The 14,916-nt window shown below is 42.3% G+C and overlaps 1 protein-coding gene across 1 annotated transcript in view; it reads left to right on the top strand.

Moving 5' to 3' along the window:
* The first annotated feature begins 7,755 nt into the window (after positions 1-7,755).
* numbl (NUMB like endocytic adaptor protein) overlaps positions 7,756-14,916 on the top strand; it is a 43,663-nt gene continuing 36,502 nt past the window's right edge. Inside the window, exon 1 of the mRNA XM_048981043.1 lies at positions 7,756-7,992. The gene's annotated coding sequence lies outside the window, so the exon portion shown is untranslated. The remainder of the gene's footprint in view (positions 7,993-14,916) is intronic.

The raw sequence follows: 14,916 nt of genomic DNA, 5'->3' as shown, positions 1-14,916 counted from the left end.
TCTCCACAACCAACCGTGTCTAGTCTGTTTTCAGACACTGTATCAAATCAGAAGCGGTAGGTTCACAACTTGTGTACAGGACAATATGTTGAATTATGAATGTTGATAACACCAACTCCACATTCGCAAGTTGTGTCCAGAAAATTCTAATGCTGCCAATTCGTCATATTAGCGTTCGGCAAATGATTTTAGAGCAATGAATAATAATGCTTCAGCTTTATTTTACCTTGACAAATATCTCAGGAAGAATTCCCAAACGTATCAGGTTTTTCAAATGTCAATACACAGTCAGTATTTTATTAGTGAAGCTCAATTAAGTGATCTGAACCAAATTCTTGCCTTCCGTTTCTAATAACCTTAGCTAAGTGAAATAATTGCTGAAAGGTAAATTTTGGATCATTAAAAAAACACTGATACGCTAACAGGGTATACACTCATGTCCTACAAGGGCCATGAGCTCTGTAGATGTTTGTCGGGTCCCCAAACACAACTGATTAATATGCCATCTGGCTTTTGCAAGCATGAATAATTTATGGGCTGCACCACCTAGATGAAGTTACTTTCTATTCACACAATGACTTAAACGCTTAAATGCCAGGACACTCCTGTGGCACAATTGGCCACTCTCTTTCACTGCCGTAATTTTTCTCATGGTTGTCTTGAATAACGTCATTGTTCGGCTAATCAGCATCATGCAGAAAATATAACGGCGCATGTGATTGGACAGCTCGAGTTTACAGGTGAGCCAAAAGAATGGATGCCGCTAGGGAAACTTCTGCTTCCTTAAGCTGCAGCCCGGAAGCAGAGCCAGTGAGGCGGCTGGGCTGGCATTAGCGTCCCATACTTTAATTGGTCGGCCAGGTTCTCTCCCGTTTTTATTGGCTCTGAGTCATGTCAATCATATTATTTCAATAGCTTTGGGTGACTCGGTTAAAAGTGCAATAACAGGTATCTAACCTGACTCATGGAACCTTATTGCTTGTATTCACTGAAGCATAATGATGAACAATGTGTTTAGCGCTTTAAGAATATTTTTAAGGAACGATTAAAAAAAAAAAGAACTTTCAAATGATATATAATACATTTTAACTTTCGTCGACCACCCAAAAAACACGTTTTTAAAAATTAAATCTTTATCTTGCTCAAGAAACCATTTTGAATGCGTTGTACATTTTGAATGAGCTGTCAGTAGATATATTTTTTTAGCAAGAACTTAGCACTTAGGGATTGTTTTTGAAATTCCACCCCGGACTTGCAGTTGCCCCTAAATTCAAAACATGCGCAATATTAGGTTTGGATTATAGCGATGAAGTGGAATCATATTACAATATGAATATCAGCCAGATTCACATACGCCAATGAGTCCCAACATTTATAGCCCCCTCCACATTACGCGAATAACGTTAACTATCTTGTAAAATAGCACATTCATAGTCTGGGATATATTACATGGTAAGCCAATATTCAGTACTCAAAAGAAATGGCCAGGGATAAAGATCTGAGTTACTTTGATAAGGGCAGGATGTTTATGGTCAGACAACTGATTGAGAACATCTCCGACTTGGCAAGGCATGTGTAGTGTTCGCAGTCATCTATGATGAGTACCAGTGCTCACAGTCATTCGTGGTGAGTACAAATTGAGAGTGGTCAGGTAGGAGGAAAAAACCAGAGTGACAGGGTGCTAGGCAGCCAAAACTCATCGATGAGAGACGTGAACAAAGGCCATCCCTTCTGGTATAAACCAACAGCAGGGCTACTGTGGTACAAATCACAGATAATTTTAATGAAGGTCACTGGAGAAATGTGTCACAACACAGTGCACCCAGCTCTGCTGTTTAAGGTGTTACGTAGCTGCGGATCAGACTTGTCAGTCCAACGCATCCCACAGATGCTTGACGCATGCAGTCCATATGATGCAACAAGGAACAATCGGGGATCCTTCAGACCGGGTGACCTTCCATTGCTCCAAGGTCCAGTTCCGAAGCTTTCGTACCCGTTGTAGGTGCTTTTGCTGACAGACAGAGATGATCATGGCTACTCTGACTGGCCTGGAGCTATGCTTATCAGCGTATAACATATAAGTAATGAGGCAGACTTTGCAGTGCTGGGCTGGAGGAGGCAAAAGAGTGGTATTATGGGAAAGAATGCATTTTTGGTGCTGTAGTGACCTCAAGGAAAGATCTAAATTGTGACAATTAGTGCAGCTAGGAAAACTATTCCAGCAAAGGGTGCTAGCCGGCTAACCCAGCCATTAAAGGAATCATAGCACTCAGTGAGATATCTCCTTGTGTGCTTGGTTAGCATAACTTGTTATGCAAGGCCGACGAATTTGCGAGCCCTGAGTTTGCACTAAAAATATGAAGCAATTTTCCTGGGCCAAGACTAAAACAGCTTTGTGTTACCAGAGAATTATCAAATCTGGGAAAACTCATGAGGGTGTTCAGGTGGCTGAGTGAGTAGTATCATCCAGCAGGGGTTGGGGGATTGAATGATTTACTGCTGGCTATTTCCCACAGTCCAAAAAGACACAGGCACATAACCTGCTGCTCTTAATGCATTTTGCTTGCATTGTGTGTGCTCTGTAACGGACTGCCATCTTGTCCTGAGTGTTTTCACCCTCTTGGGATTCCAGGCTCACCCTAAACATGTAATGGATAAGTAAGTAGACTATGCCTGTGATCAGAAGGTCATTGGTTCAAATCCCTGGGTTACAAAAGTCATTTAAACATCAGGTCCTTGAGCAAAGACTTGAACTGATGCTGTTTTCTCATCTACACGTTGCTTTGGGTAAAAGTGTCTGCCCAAAAAATGCAATGCAAAAACCTTCAGCCAATGATAATTATTTAGCAGGCACTTTTGTCTATAGTGAAGTACTAGTGACACAAATTACACATGGCAGACATACACGCTGTCAAGGAATCGACTAGGGATACGCACAGCTTAGAATGCCGAAGTACAAGTGTAAGCAATATGGGAACAGGAGCTACACAACAACTTCTAACAAAGCAAGAATCTTATAGGACTATTCCATGACCATTTAAGGAACACAGAGTGGCATCAGGCTAGTAGAGGAATTCATAGAACACAATGAGAGCCATAGACACTGCACAACATACTCAACCACTGAGAGTCACTCCATTCGTGTTCAAAATATAATACACATGTGCATTAATGTCTCCCAATCTGATCCTCGGGGACCCACAGACAGTTCATGTTTTTGCTCCCTGATTGGGAGGGAGCAAAATCGTGGATCGTCTGTGGCTCCGAGGATCGGGTTGGGAAACACTGATCAACATCACTGTGAAGCTTAGCTATTTGCACTGCCTGCTGTATCTAGCCGATTCCTGCATCTACAGCTGCACATCAGCCCCTCTCCCCACCAGGGACTGTTGAAGCTGATGAATGGGCAGCCTAATCGGGCCTGACCTTCTAACCATCCAATTTAATGTCTTGTTTCAGGGATGATGCTGTTCATTTGCCCTCGCTTAGCAATATAATATGGATTACGGAAGCATTACTATTTCCATTCAAACTTTTGCCTGATACATGCTGCAAGTTCCTATGACAAAGCAAGTTACCTGTCTTATATGTAAATTTTGATTCTTGTTTTATGTTTTTTTTTTTTTTTTAATAATAATATGTGGTCATTGTTAATCTGTGATGGAAAAACTCTTTAAAAGAGTCAATTGAGCTTTATTGAAAATAGCAAAAAACAAAGAAAAAAAAGTTCTAAAACTTTGGCCAAATGAATGCAAGTTGCAATATGGTGGTAAGTGTATACATATATTTTTTTCTGGCATCATTTGGAAATTAATCATTATATCCATCCATCCCTTTTCATTACTGCCTACCATATTTCAATCTTTTACAAAATCTGTACATTCAACCATTTTTCATAACCAGTTATCATGTTGAGGTTTACATTGAATTTGTATGTCCTAGGAAATACAGTGTGGGAGGAACCCTAAATAGAATATTAGCCCATTGAGGGGGCCCATTAACACGCATAATCAAATATTTAGGCAATGTATAAACTGCAGTGTTTATTAACATCAAACAAGCCCAACCATGTATTTCTGCACTGTGCGATGGTTGGGAAATCGATATATGTTAATCGTAATTCAGTTTAAAAAATTATCTAGATGGTTCAAATACAATGGTACAATCCAAATAATATGTGTTAGTTCTGTCTTGATGCTGATATACCAATTTTTCAGTTCGATAAAATGCCTAATTGATCAGACTGCTTATAAAACCTGCAGTCATCTTGGCCCACCACATGCAGGGTTGCAGACTATAGATTTTGTCAATAAATTGATTCATTTCCAATTTACGAAAGTTATATGAACAAAAATTGGTAGAGACATGCAATATGTCCACAAGGGCCCTATTAAGTAAAATATATCAGCCGTCCTGCCAAGAAGCTGGATCACGATATATTACGATACTAAACGTTCTCCGCAAAAGACCATATTTTATAATATCCAGTGATAACTGGCAAAGTCTGCAGTTTTACTGTTAATAACTTCCTTATGTTGCTATTACAGGAATAATGATCGTAAAGGTCTTTTTTGTTTCCTTGAACAGACGTAATGAGCAGTTGTTAGCACAGCCTGCTTGCTCTCTATTTTCTATAACAGCTTAGCCAGTAACATGGGCGACGTCAGGCTCACACGCCCCGAGTGTTTTTGGCGACATCCCGGTTCGTTTGTTGCAATTAGTTTCACCATCGCTGCTACTTTGCTACGATACGTGACCATTTCTGGGCCACATCCTCTCACCCTGACCAGCAGAGAGTAATCTTAGAGCTTATCTCAAGGAGCGCAGGTCACAGGCAGGGCAGACGCACACGCTTTGCAACTTAATCTGTCCAATTCACACAAATCACATGTTCTGGGATTGTGGAAAGAAACCAGAGTATGTATAGAAAACCGATGTAAACAACATGAAGACGGCATAGACATAGACAGGGATAAGAAACAACCCCACAACCCGTGCAGTGCTATCAACTTAGACAGCATGCTCACTACACAACATATACACTTATCTACAAGATTCGAATTAGCTTTAATAAATCTTTAATAGGACCTAGAATATCCTGCACAGATTAATTTAGTTTACCTATTCACACTGTCAAACACCCATTCAGATCATCAGTTGGGCAAAAGTTTCTCAAAACAATGCAAACCTCACTTAGATCACAGTCTAAGTCAAGTTCATGTTCCTTATAATTACATAAGGAGAAACCTTATACTTCAAAGCGTTTATCAATCAATCCATTTTTAGTAACTGCCTACCTCATGAGGCTGATGGTGAAACTTTAGCCTTCGTTCCAAAAAGAGAATGGATTCATCAGAAGAGGTTAGCAAGGCCATTTCATCTTAAAATAATAAAATAGGCATTTACGACATACTTAAATATGGATATGCAGGTTTACACATGGCGATGGGACATTTAGCAACTGTCAGAGTAACACAGGCAATTATATGGCTGTATATTATCAGTAAGAGATCGCTTTACATGCGGTCCATGTTGGGTTTATTCCACAGATGTCTACATGTGAACTGGGGCTCAGATGTTGTTAATTATAAGGCAGGAATTATATTGTTAAATGTGTGGGCTGCAAAATGACTAGGGAGATTTTTGACCGACTGACAAATTATGTTAGAGCAATTCTGAATATTTATGAGAATCTAATGCTCCAACAATTATGTGTTACATGTATTACATGGATAAATAAAATAAAAATAAGTGCAAATAATGCAAATTTTTTTCTAACTTGTGTCTTTTTAATTCTTATTGTGGGGGTAATATTACAGTTAAAGGGGAAAAAATTAAGACCCATAACTGGTTTTTCTCCTTGTCTGCAGCTATCAGTGCTTCAAATTCAAAGGTGAGTGAAATTCTTGAATGAGTTAAGATCTTTGTCTATTTTTCTGTGAGAAAGGGGGCAGCACTTTATTTTGTAAGCAAAAAAAATAGAGGCAAATGACTGATGTATTATTCATTGACTGAAAATCAGTTGAAGGTCTGAGAGCATCAAGGGAAAGTCCAGTTCTTTTAGATCTCGGAATAGTAACCCTGGAAAGGATTGACAAATGTCAGGCCATGGAATGCATCACGCACTGCGTCACGTGTACTGAAATACCACCGTGGTCAATATTATCTTGTTTTACACAAAACATTCAGAACTTGTCCATTCCTTCATATTAAATAAAAACTACGGCGCTATAAAAGGTTAGATCTTTACATTTAGTAACTCTTGTAATATCTTATACTATAATAACTGCTTACTACGTAAATACTGTTGCTTGAATACTATTCAGTTAAGTATGACTAATTTTCTTTAATTTACCATTTGCCATTAATTTGCCATTTTTCAGAGTGCCCAACCCTACATAATTATTCCTTCCTCTTTCTACAGAATACCTAATAATGCCCCCCCCCCAAAAAAAAAATGAAAATAAAATAAAAAATAAAAAAAAATCGTTTGTCAAACGACATCTGCTGGTCGTGACAGTTCAAAGTATTTTCCAACGGTGTTCCAGGGCGCCCTTCAAATTTACCTGAACCTTTAATTATATAAACGTTTTTACAGCCAACAATAACAAAATATGAACTGAACGGCCATTCGCGCATTAAGGATATTTTTTCCAAACTCATCATTTTAATGATCATCTTTTTTTATATATATAATCTCACCAAAAGCAACGGGGTTACCGTGCGAGGTTTATCGCATGAAAGTGACACCAAAGCCTGTGAAATAATCATAATGAAAATTGTTACTAGAAACAACAGCATCACTTCTCGGGTATTTCAGTTATTTTAATATGCCCAGCAGAACATGGGGTGCTGTCTGGCCCAGGATACCGAATACTCATGATGACATTACCAAGACGCTACCTGTGTTCCCTAGAGAAATCAAGGTTGAAAACCTATCTGCTGTTGTATTTACCTTCAATGTAACCGGATCAACCTGATGCATAATCATAGAAGGCGAATAACATGCACGCAAGTCTATGTCTTTCACGAGACGTGTGAAGTCATTCTCTCGTTGATCCTCTTAAGTCACGGTGGTGCGTAAACACAAGATGGCGCTGCTTATATGGCTACTGTTTCTATTGAGCCATTATCTAGGGGTCCAATTATAGCTTTTTCTTTGTATTAGTTTCCCTTCATCACTTGTTGATATCCGCCTGTAATGCATTTGCTTTTCAAACAGTAATACAACATGTGACGGTAATATAGAAAATTCAAATTATTATGGGCAAAATAATATATCAAGCACTTTATCTGAAATAATATATTACACTGAAAATTCAAAACCTCTTAAATATGTGCCTTTTATTTTCTAAGAACTGCAATCTTCTTGAAACAAGAATCCTATTAGACCCTCAAATACGCACCTTAAGCGAAACCGGTCAATCTAAATGAATTAAATTTACTTGTTGAAAAATTAATTTACAATTATTGTTGTCGTTTTTAAAAACAGCTGCTGCGCAGATGATTTTACACTGGGGTGCAAAAAAACTTGTTTGCATTCGCGGTTCATTTCCGAGCAGGTATTTGTCGGAAAGGGTTAAAAGACTTTGAGTTTTTTTGCCTCTTATTAAAGATCAATGGGGGGAAATGTATTTGCATGCTCGCGCCGCCTGTGCCAATGGAGTCGCGAGGAAGGCAGGGCCGGCGGGTGGAGCCGGCGCGCGAGCCCAATCTGTGCGCCAGCCACTGCTTAGTCAACAACAAAAGCAGTGAAGATTGCTGCAAAGTGGCCAGTTGGCTTACCATCTCCTACGGCTTGTTTTTACGTTTTATTTCCAGTTCTTTTTGTTTGTGGTAACATAGAAGCTCTCCCCACAGTATTCTATCCATCGATTCTGCATTCCTTTATTTTTTTTTTCAATTTAAACAGCCAAATTATATTTTTATTAAGAACATTTGGTTTGGATTTCACAAAAGGCGCTACTGGACTATAGCACACTGTTCCTGTCGGTGAGTGTTAAAATAGATTTTACTATTGTTTGCACTTGTATTAATAACACGTGCATTGTAATTGCTATGGATGTATCGATCCTTGCAGAATTGTCTGATTGTCGGCTTCCAGGGACTGTTTCTGTAGTCTATGAAGAGGACAATTTCTTACGCAAAGCAGCAACGGAATATATCATTATTGAAATATGCTTTTACATGATTGCACCTAAATTGAGACTGGGGTCCTGGTGCCTGGTTGTTTGTGTGTGTTCTGTGTAAATTACGTTACCGGTGTTTTTTAAACATTTACATCAAAACGACAGAAATGTTTTTAAATGTCCCATCAATATTTTGACGGACACAAGCACTGCCACCACGCTGTTCATCAGCTTGTACACAGATGGGGACCATTTGCCCTGTTTTTTATTTGATTACAATAGTTTCTATTCTGTACTCAGTAGAGGTAAAGGTGCATATTTACGCGCGGGGAGGTAGATTTCAAAAACGCGCCCTGTGTTTTAATACGCTTAGTGTCTGCAATAGACTTCATCCACTCAGGTACATTACCTACTTACTCGAGTCGTTCACCCTCCATCAGATGTTTTTCCGAGATCCCGCTGCTTGATGCTCTCCATCTCTTTAGATCACTAACATGCCAATTTTACTCGTAGCGAATCGCAATAATTTAGTTTACACATGGGAATGGAAACGCATGGGTCTGAAAATAAAGGCTTCTTTCTTTTACCGCATCTCCCTCGGTACCATGGGAGCGAACACCATTTCCGCTCATCACTATGAAAAGCAGCCAGTATGTGCTGCTGATGCAGCTTTCGGGATAAGAGCGACTAAATGTACGATGCGCTGGTTTATTTCCATCGCGATCAACCCAACCATTACGGCGCAGCAGTCATACTGAATAAGGAATCGGTTATATACTGGAAACCACAAGAAGTGTGTTTCCGAATAATTTCATAATATGGTTCATAATAATAAGTTTATACAATTGTCATGTCATAAATTTTATTTTTAGTACACAATTAATACAGTTAACAGATGAACTGCAACAAGGACAGCCGTCGATGCAGTTGTCCTGAATTGGTTCGTTAGATATGCGACAACTGCTTGGTTTTTATGCAATACGTTGAATATTAATGTCAAGCACATGAGATGTCTCCCCCCACCCACATGTGTCGGGACATTCTCGTAATATGGATCCCCCCAGTTTGGTTCCTGTTTCGCCCAGGGGAATGAATTACAGTCACGGTTTATTGAATAGATGATTTGAGGCCGCAGATTCCGCAGATGATCTGCGAGGTTTTTCGGTCGCTGCTGGATCGAGCCCGGAAGAATGCGGTGCCTTCGGCGGATACATGCGCGCTGTGTTTCGCCAACAACGGGGCATCTGTGAGGAGACGGCCGCTCCGGAGTCATGTGGACGCCGCCACGCCGTCTTACAGCTCCAAAACTGCCATCTGAATACGAGCAAACTGGTTTTCGTTACAGGGACATGGAGAGGAAAGCATAGGAAGGGCTGGAGGCTAACGCCTGTCACTGATGTTCATATATTCCTGAAAGCCTGCTGGCCCGTATCGTACTGTAGAAGTGCATCCCTTTATCCGGGGTTTGAGTTTAAACTGGTAAGTGCAGTACCACACTGCAAATCATGTTTCCCGATTTTCGCTCCAATTAGACATGATCGATACGCTTATATGGGAATTCAGATGCAGAAATGTCACAAGGAGAATAGTGGTGAGGATGTAGTGCGCTTCCTATGGAACCACAGTCTGCTCTTGATGCGGTGCTTAATTGAGACACTGCCGCTTACTTCCTCTATTTCGCTAGATGAGAATTGCCTTTAGCGTAATCTACCGCAGTCGTCTGCGAACAGCTCCAGGCCAGGCCGGATTTCACTTTAATGCAGTGCCACCACTAACAGTAAGCAGACCCAGCTGAAGACTTTACTCTAATTTTGAAGCTGTAGTCGGGGAAACCCGGAGGTAAGCGCCTGCAGTCATGGCTGACAACTCCGCGCAAAAATGAAGTTTGGGGGATGACAGAGAAGCCAACTGGAAATATGAAAGAAAAACTATTTAAAAAAAAAACCTAGAAAAGTACTAGCCATGGAAATAGGCCATATTATCATCGCACTCGCTCTTGTAGTGTTGATGTTTAACAGAAGGCGGTAAAATTATAATATTAAGGATGTCTGTTTGACTCGACTCGCATTCTGAGACATTTTTACTTGACCTGGATCTTTAGGTTACCACCGTTCCACCTGTTGGGGTGGAACAGACATTAATAGTTTAGGCGTGTGGTGATTATCAAACGCCAGGTGTTGTATGTTTGAGGCATTGATTTCTCTCGCTGAGACAGTAGGAGGGTACAAATTGCTTTTACAAGACACAAACCTTGACCCCCTCATCCATTGTTTGCGCCTGGCTGTGGGCCCCAACCCCTTTTGTGATTTTCTGAATTCCGTTGTGGGAATGATGTGGTAATGTTTGTGTTTGATTGATGACAACAGTAGCTGCCGCTATCTGAATGAGCAAACAAGAGATGTAATTGTTCGCCCATGCATTTGGTGATATGGAATTGGACAGCAAATGTGTTCTTTGCGTTGGCATGTGTGGGTCGTTGTATGACTCGAATATTACTTTTTTGTTTGGTGTCTGGATATTGAGACTGGTGTGTTGACACACGAAAGCTTTCAGACTAATCACCCTCTCGGTGCCGACACAGGTGGCCGACTCTGACTTATCTCATCCGTGGGTCTTGTTCTCTTAATGTAGCATTATCAGATGCTTAAGGGGTCATTGTGAAGTTTGCTTTGAGTGTTTGTTAGAGACTTTTATGTGGTGGTTTCCTGTGATTGGAGCAAAGGTAGGTCATTTAAACCATATATCTTCTGTAACGATTGAAGGTGCCCGGTGTTGTTGATATAGTTCACCCGTAATGTATTTTTTAAGAGTGGCTATACAAAGAAATCACTTCTTTGTTGAGTGGCCACAAGGTGGAACTGGGTTAGAGAGGGATCTGGTTGGTCTCGTCAAACCTCTTTTGGCGACTCAGTCAGGATCGATCATGCTGTGGAAATCCTTGGTCACAGAGCAGACACACAGCGCCATGGAAGTTCTTTTATAATGGGAAAATGTACTGTTTTACATGTAAAGCAAGAGAAGTATGTCTGACATCCCTTAAAATCTGTTTGCGTAAATGTTTAGACCCACAACAGAGTTCATGCAGCTACCTCAGCATAAACACGACATTTCTTCAGCGGCACCTTAATGGTAAGTGGAAATTTGCAAGTAATAGACTGAAAAAACGTGTGAATTGGAAAGAAAATGCTAGACCACTTTGCCTGCATTTGTAGAACATATGCAAAAAAAAAATCACTTTTCATCAGTGAATTCATGAATGAACTATATTGTATTTTACAGAAAGTCATTGCAAGAAAATGCACAAAACAACTTTAACAACTTTATATATGCAAACATAATGAACTGTGCAGAGTATTCATTGATAACTTTTTATCCCATCAAATATATGTCCAGCAAGGCAGAGAGAAATTCGGTTTTAGAACTTGGTAATACTAAGGGCAGGGGGCCTGTGTTTATCCAGTCGTGGGGGACAGCAGCAGAGCAGCCACTGGTGGCAGGTGTGACACAGGGGAAGGACTCACGGATCATTCTGGCATGCCTCGATAATGCGGGCAAAACGACGCAGATGAGCAATACGACGCAAATTATTAACCCCGACGTGTGCCTGTGACCTTTTAAATAATCTATGGCAAGTCGGAAGTCTGGACCTCAGCGACAGCCCTGTGAGCTTTCCTGCTGCTGCGTCCAGAGTCTCTGGCAAATTCTCCATCGGCGGTCTCTTCCTCTCCCTCTCCGACAGCAAAGCTCAGAATCGCCCCCCCCCCCCCCCCCCCGTTTTTTTTTTTTGTTGGCCGACGCAGCAGACGGATGCGCCGTGGGGCCGAGCAGCTGGGGGCACAAAGGAGGGGTCAAAGGTCATGGCATCAGCTGGAGCCTGGCCTGCCCCTGAGGAGCCGGATGCTGTCTTTGTGATTATTAGAATGGGAATCTCTGATACGTATGAAAAAAATAGTTGGTGTTTGATTGGGCATGATATAATTGAATAGAGGTTGCATTTATTGCGGTGGATGGATGTGAGACGAAACCCAAAAGTGCACTAGGATATTTTGGTATCCTTATTGGAGTCTTCCGGAATGGCCATGTGACGTAAAGGCTGGACTCAGTGGTCCTGCTTGTCCCGGAGTAACCCACTGTAACTCTATTTATGGCCCCCTAATTAATCACAGGCTGAAGAGAGAGCGATGGATGGGCTCTTCGCTGAAAGGAAAATAGGAACAATTTGTCCTAATACACGCCCCCCCCCACCCACTTACCCCCCAATTACAGCTGAATATTTCTGGGTTAGGGTCCCTTGCTTGTAGTCCTTTGGTTTTAAGAATTTAGTATTTGCTGGTTAGAAACCCGAAATCTGCCTTGAATCAGTTGTAATCCAGTTGGTGGATGCTGGGTGATACTTCAGGACAAGAAAATTAGGAAAAGTTAAATGAAGGTGAAGCTGTACAGTATTACACACTCCACATAGTTTATATTTATTGCTATATGCACATGAAGTACCGGTAACATCACTAGTATAGGGATCTCTAGCAGATCTAGATCTTCTGGTAAATTAGGAGACACGTTCTTGTGTTTTGTCTTCTGTCTTTCTGTTTTGTCCAATGTCTTCGCTTCTTGAGATTAGCAGGAGCTGCGATTGTGTTCCCTGGTGCAGCCGCCTGGGAATGAGGGGCTGGAGGATGCAGAGAGTCTCTTCTTCATGTGGGAGTCGTGCTGTAGTGTAGAGTTTTTTGTACAGTCCGTCTGACTTCCTCCGAACGGATGGAGACGACGGAGCTAAACGGATTAGCCTGCAACTCCCCGCTCTGACCCGGACCCGCCCCGTCGGCTCAGACCGGCTCTTGGCTGTCGCTTCTCGTTCGTCACTGCTGAACTTGAGGCCCTTGTGAGGAAGGCTGTCACCTTAGCGAGAGAGAGAGAGAGGGAGGCGCGTGGCGGAGAGCGGGGGAAGTGAATATCGAGGACGGCAGGTAGAGTGGAGTCGAGTCGTCAAGATTTCTTTATCGTCATCTCATCCAAGTGCGGAGTACAGGGTGAGACAAAATTGCATGTCACGGTGCAAATACACAACAGGTAGTGTAGCAGGAATGGCTTATGGTGCAATTAGAGAAGAAGCTTTGGTTTGCATGGAGAAATTCACATTTTGTTTGGCCCTCCACCTATCACACTGCTTTCTCTCCCTGTGTGCACCTAGACTTCCAGGCTATGTGTGTGTGTCACCGTGAGGTTAAGAGTGAGCGCTTATTCATGGATCCAGGGTAACCCAGGGGTATAGCGCAGCAGTTCTGCCAGAAACATTAAAATTAGAGCAGTTCTGACTAGTCTGTCACCGGGTTTTTCCCGTCGAGGAACAGCGACGTTGAGCATTTTCTCGTACGATATTTTTCTAGCGGTGCCATTACTTTTCTTTTTTTTCTCTCTCTTTTCAGCTAAACATCTGGCAGTGGTGTGGTGGTGTGTGTGTGTGCATGTTAGCAAACATGATTTAATATTATATTACCTTAGCTACATATAATTCATCTTTCCATCCTCAATAACCAGTGTAGGGTCACATGATGCTGGAGCCGATCCTAGGATGCATTGAGCACGAAGCCGGGAGGTAGGACCTGGATGCCAGGCTGTCGTAGAGCATGTAGCGTTTATTTCATCTGGACTCACACTTCCTGTTGACTGAGAACTGTTGGATGGTGATTTATGATTAATATATGTAAAAATCACCGGGGGGTGGGGTGGGGGGGCTGCTTTGAGAGCCCCCTTCTGTACCTTGAGTGTGAGTTGCCTGCAGGCTCCACATCTTTCATCTTGCTCCTTTAGGGAGGGGCCGCTGTGGCAGAGCAGGGAGGGGTTCCGGAGGGTCTAATCCTCTGTGCACTGAGGGGAAGCTCTCCTCCCGTGACTGAGACGTCCCGGCACGGCATGTTTGTGGGGAGTTCTCTCCTCTCTGTGCTTCCTGATCCTCCGCTGTCTAATTTGGAGCACTGTGATTAAAACGGGAGATGGTGCTCTCCACTGGGTGCTCGTGTTAATCACATTAGGAGCCTCGCTCCGGGGCCGCGTTCCCCCGCTTTGTGCTGGTGTGACGGAGACAAATCGGAGGTCCCCGGCGGAGGCGCGGAGGCAGCAGCTCCTCCACACGCACCGGGAGTCATTCCTTGGTGCTTGCATATTTTTCGGACGTTGCTGTTTGCTGTTTACATTTTCTTTATTTAGTGGATGCCTTTATCCAAAGCGACACAGAGTTGAAAAAGCAGGGTCAGGCAGTTCCTGGAGCAATTGGGTTCTTGTTCAGGGGCCCAGTGCTGACATCACTCTGCCAACCTCAGGATTCGAACCAGCGACCTTCTGACTGCAGGCACAGAGTTCTAACCCGCCGAGGCATTTGTTGTCCCCATTTTGCTATTTACTCCTTGTTATTAGTGTCGTTTGCCAAAGGAAACGGATGTCTCTCTTAAGCGTTGTCGTTCGGTTAAAGGCTGGTCCCATTGTAGCAGCAGATTGGGTAGCTTTGGGGGTGGGTTTCTTAGTTGGCAGATGTGCATTCAGTCTCACTCATTAGGGCTAATCCGTTGAGTTTGTTAACATGGTGATGCAGTGGAAGCCTCAGCGCTGTGACTGTTTAATTACGCCCAAATACCTATGGAGATCAACATAACCCTAAATTATAAGGCCTTTATCCCTCCTTCCTGTTTTGTAGGCGTGTGATTCAGCTTGTGTGTGATACCCTTCTCATGGTATTGTAATTGCCAACCAGCTGTGTAAAAATTCCAGAGAGCCAAAAAAGTCGGGGTCAGCT

The sequence above is a fragment of the Brienomyrus brachyistius genome, chromosome 17 (genome assembly GCF_023856365.1).
Source record: "Brienomyrus brachyistius isolate T26 chromosome 17, BBRACH_0.4, whole genome shotgun sequence".
NCBI lineage: Eukaryota > Metazoa > Chordata > Actinopteri > Osteoglossiformes > Mormyridae > Brienomyrus > Brienomyrus brachyistius.
This window is presented reverse-complemented; position numbering and strand designations above follow the sequence as displayed.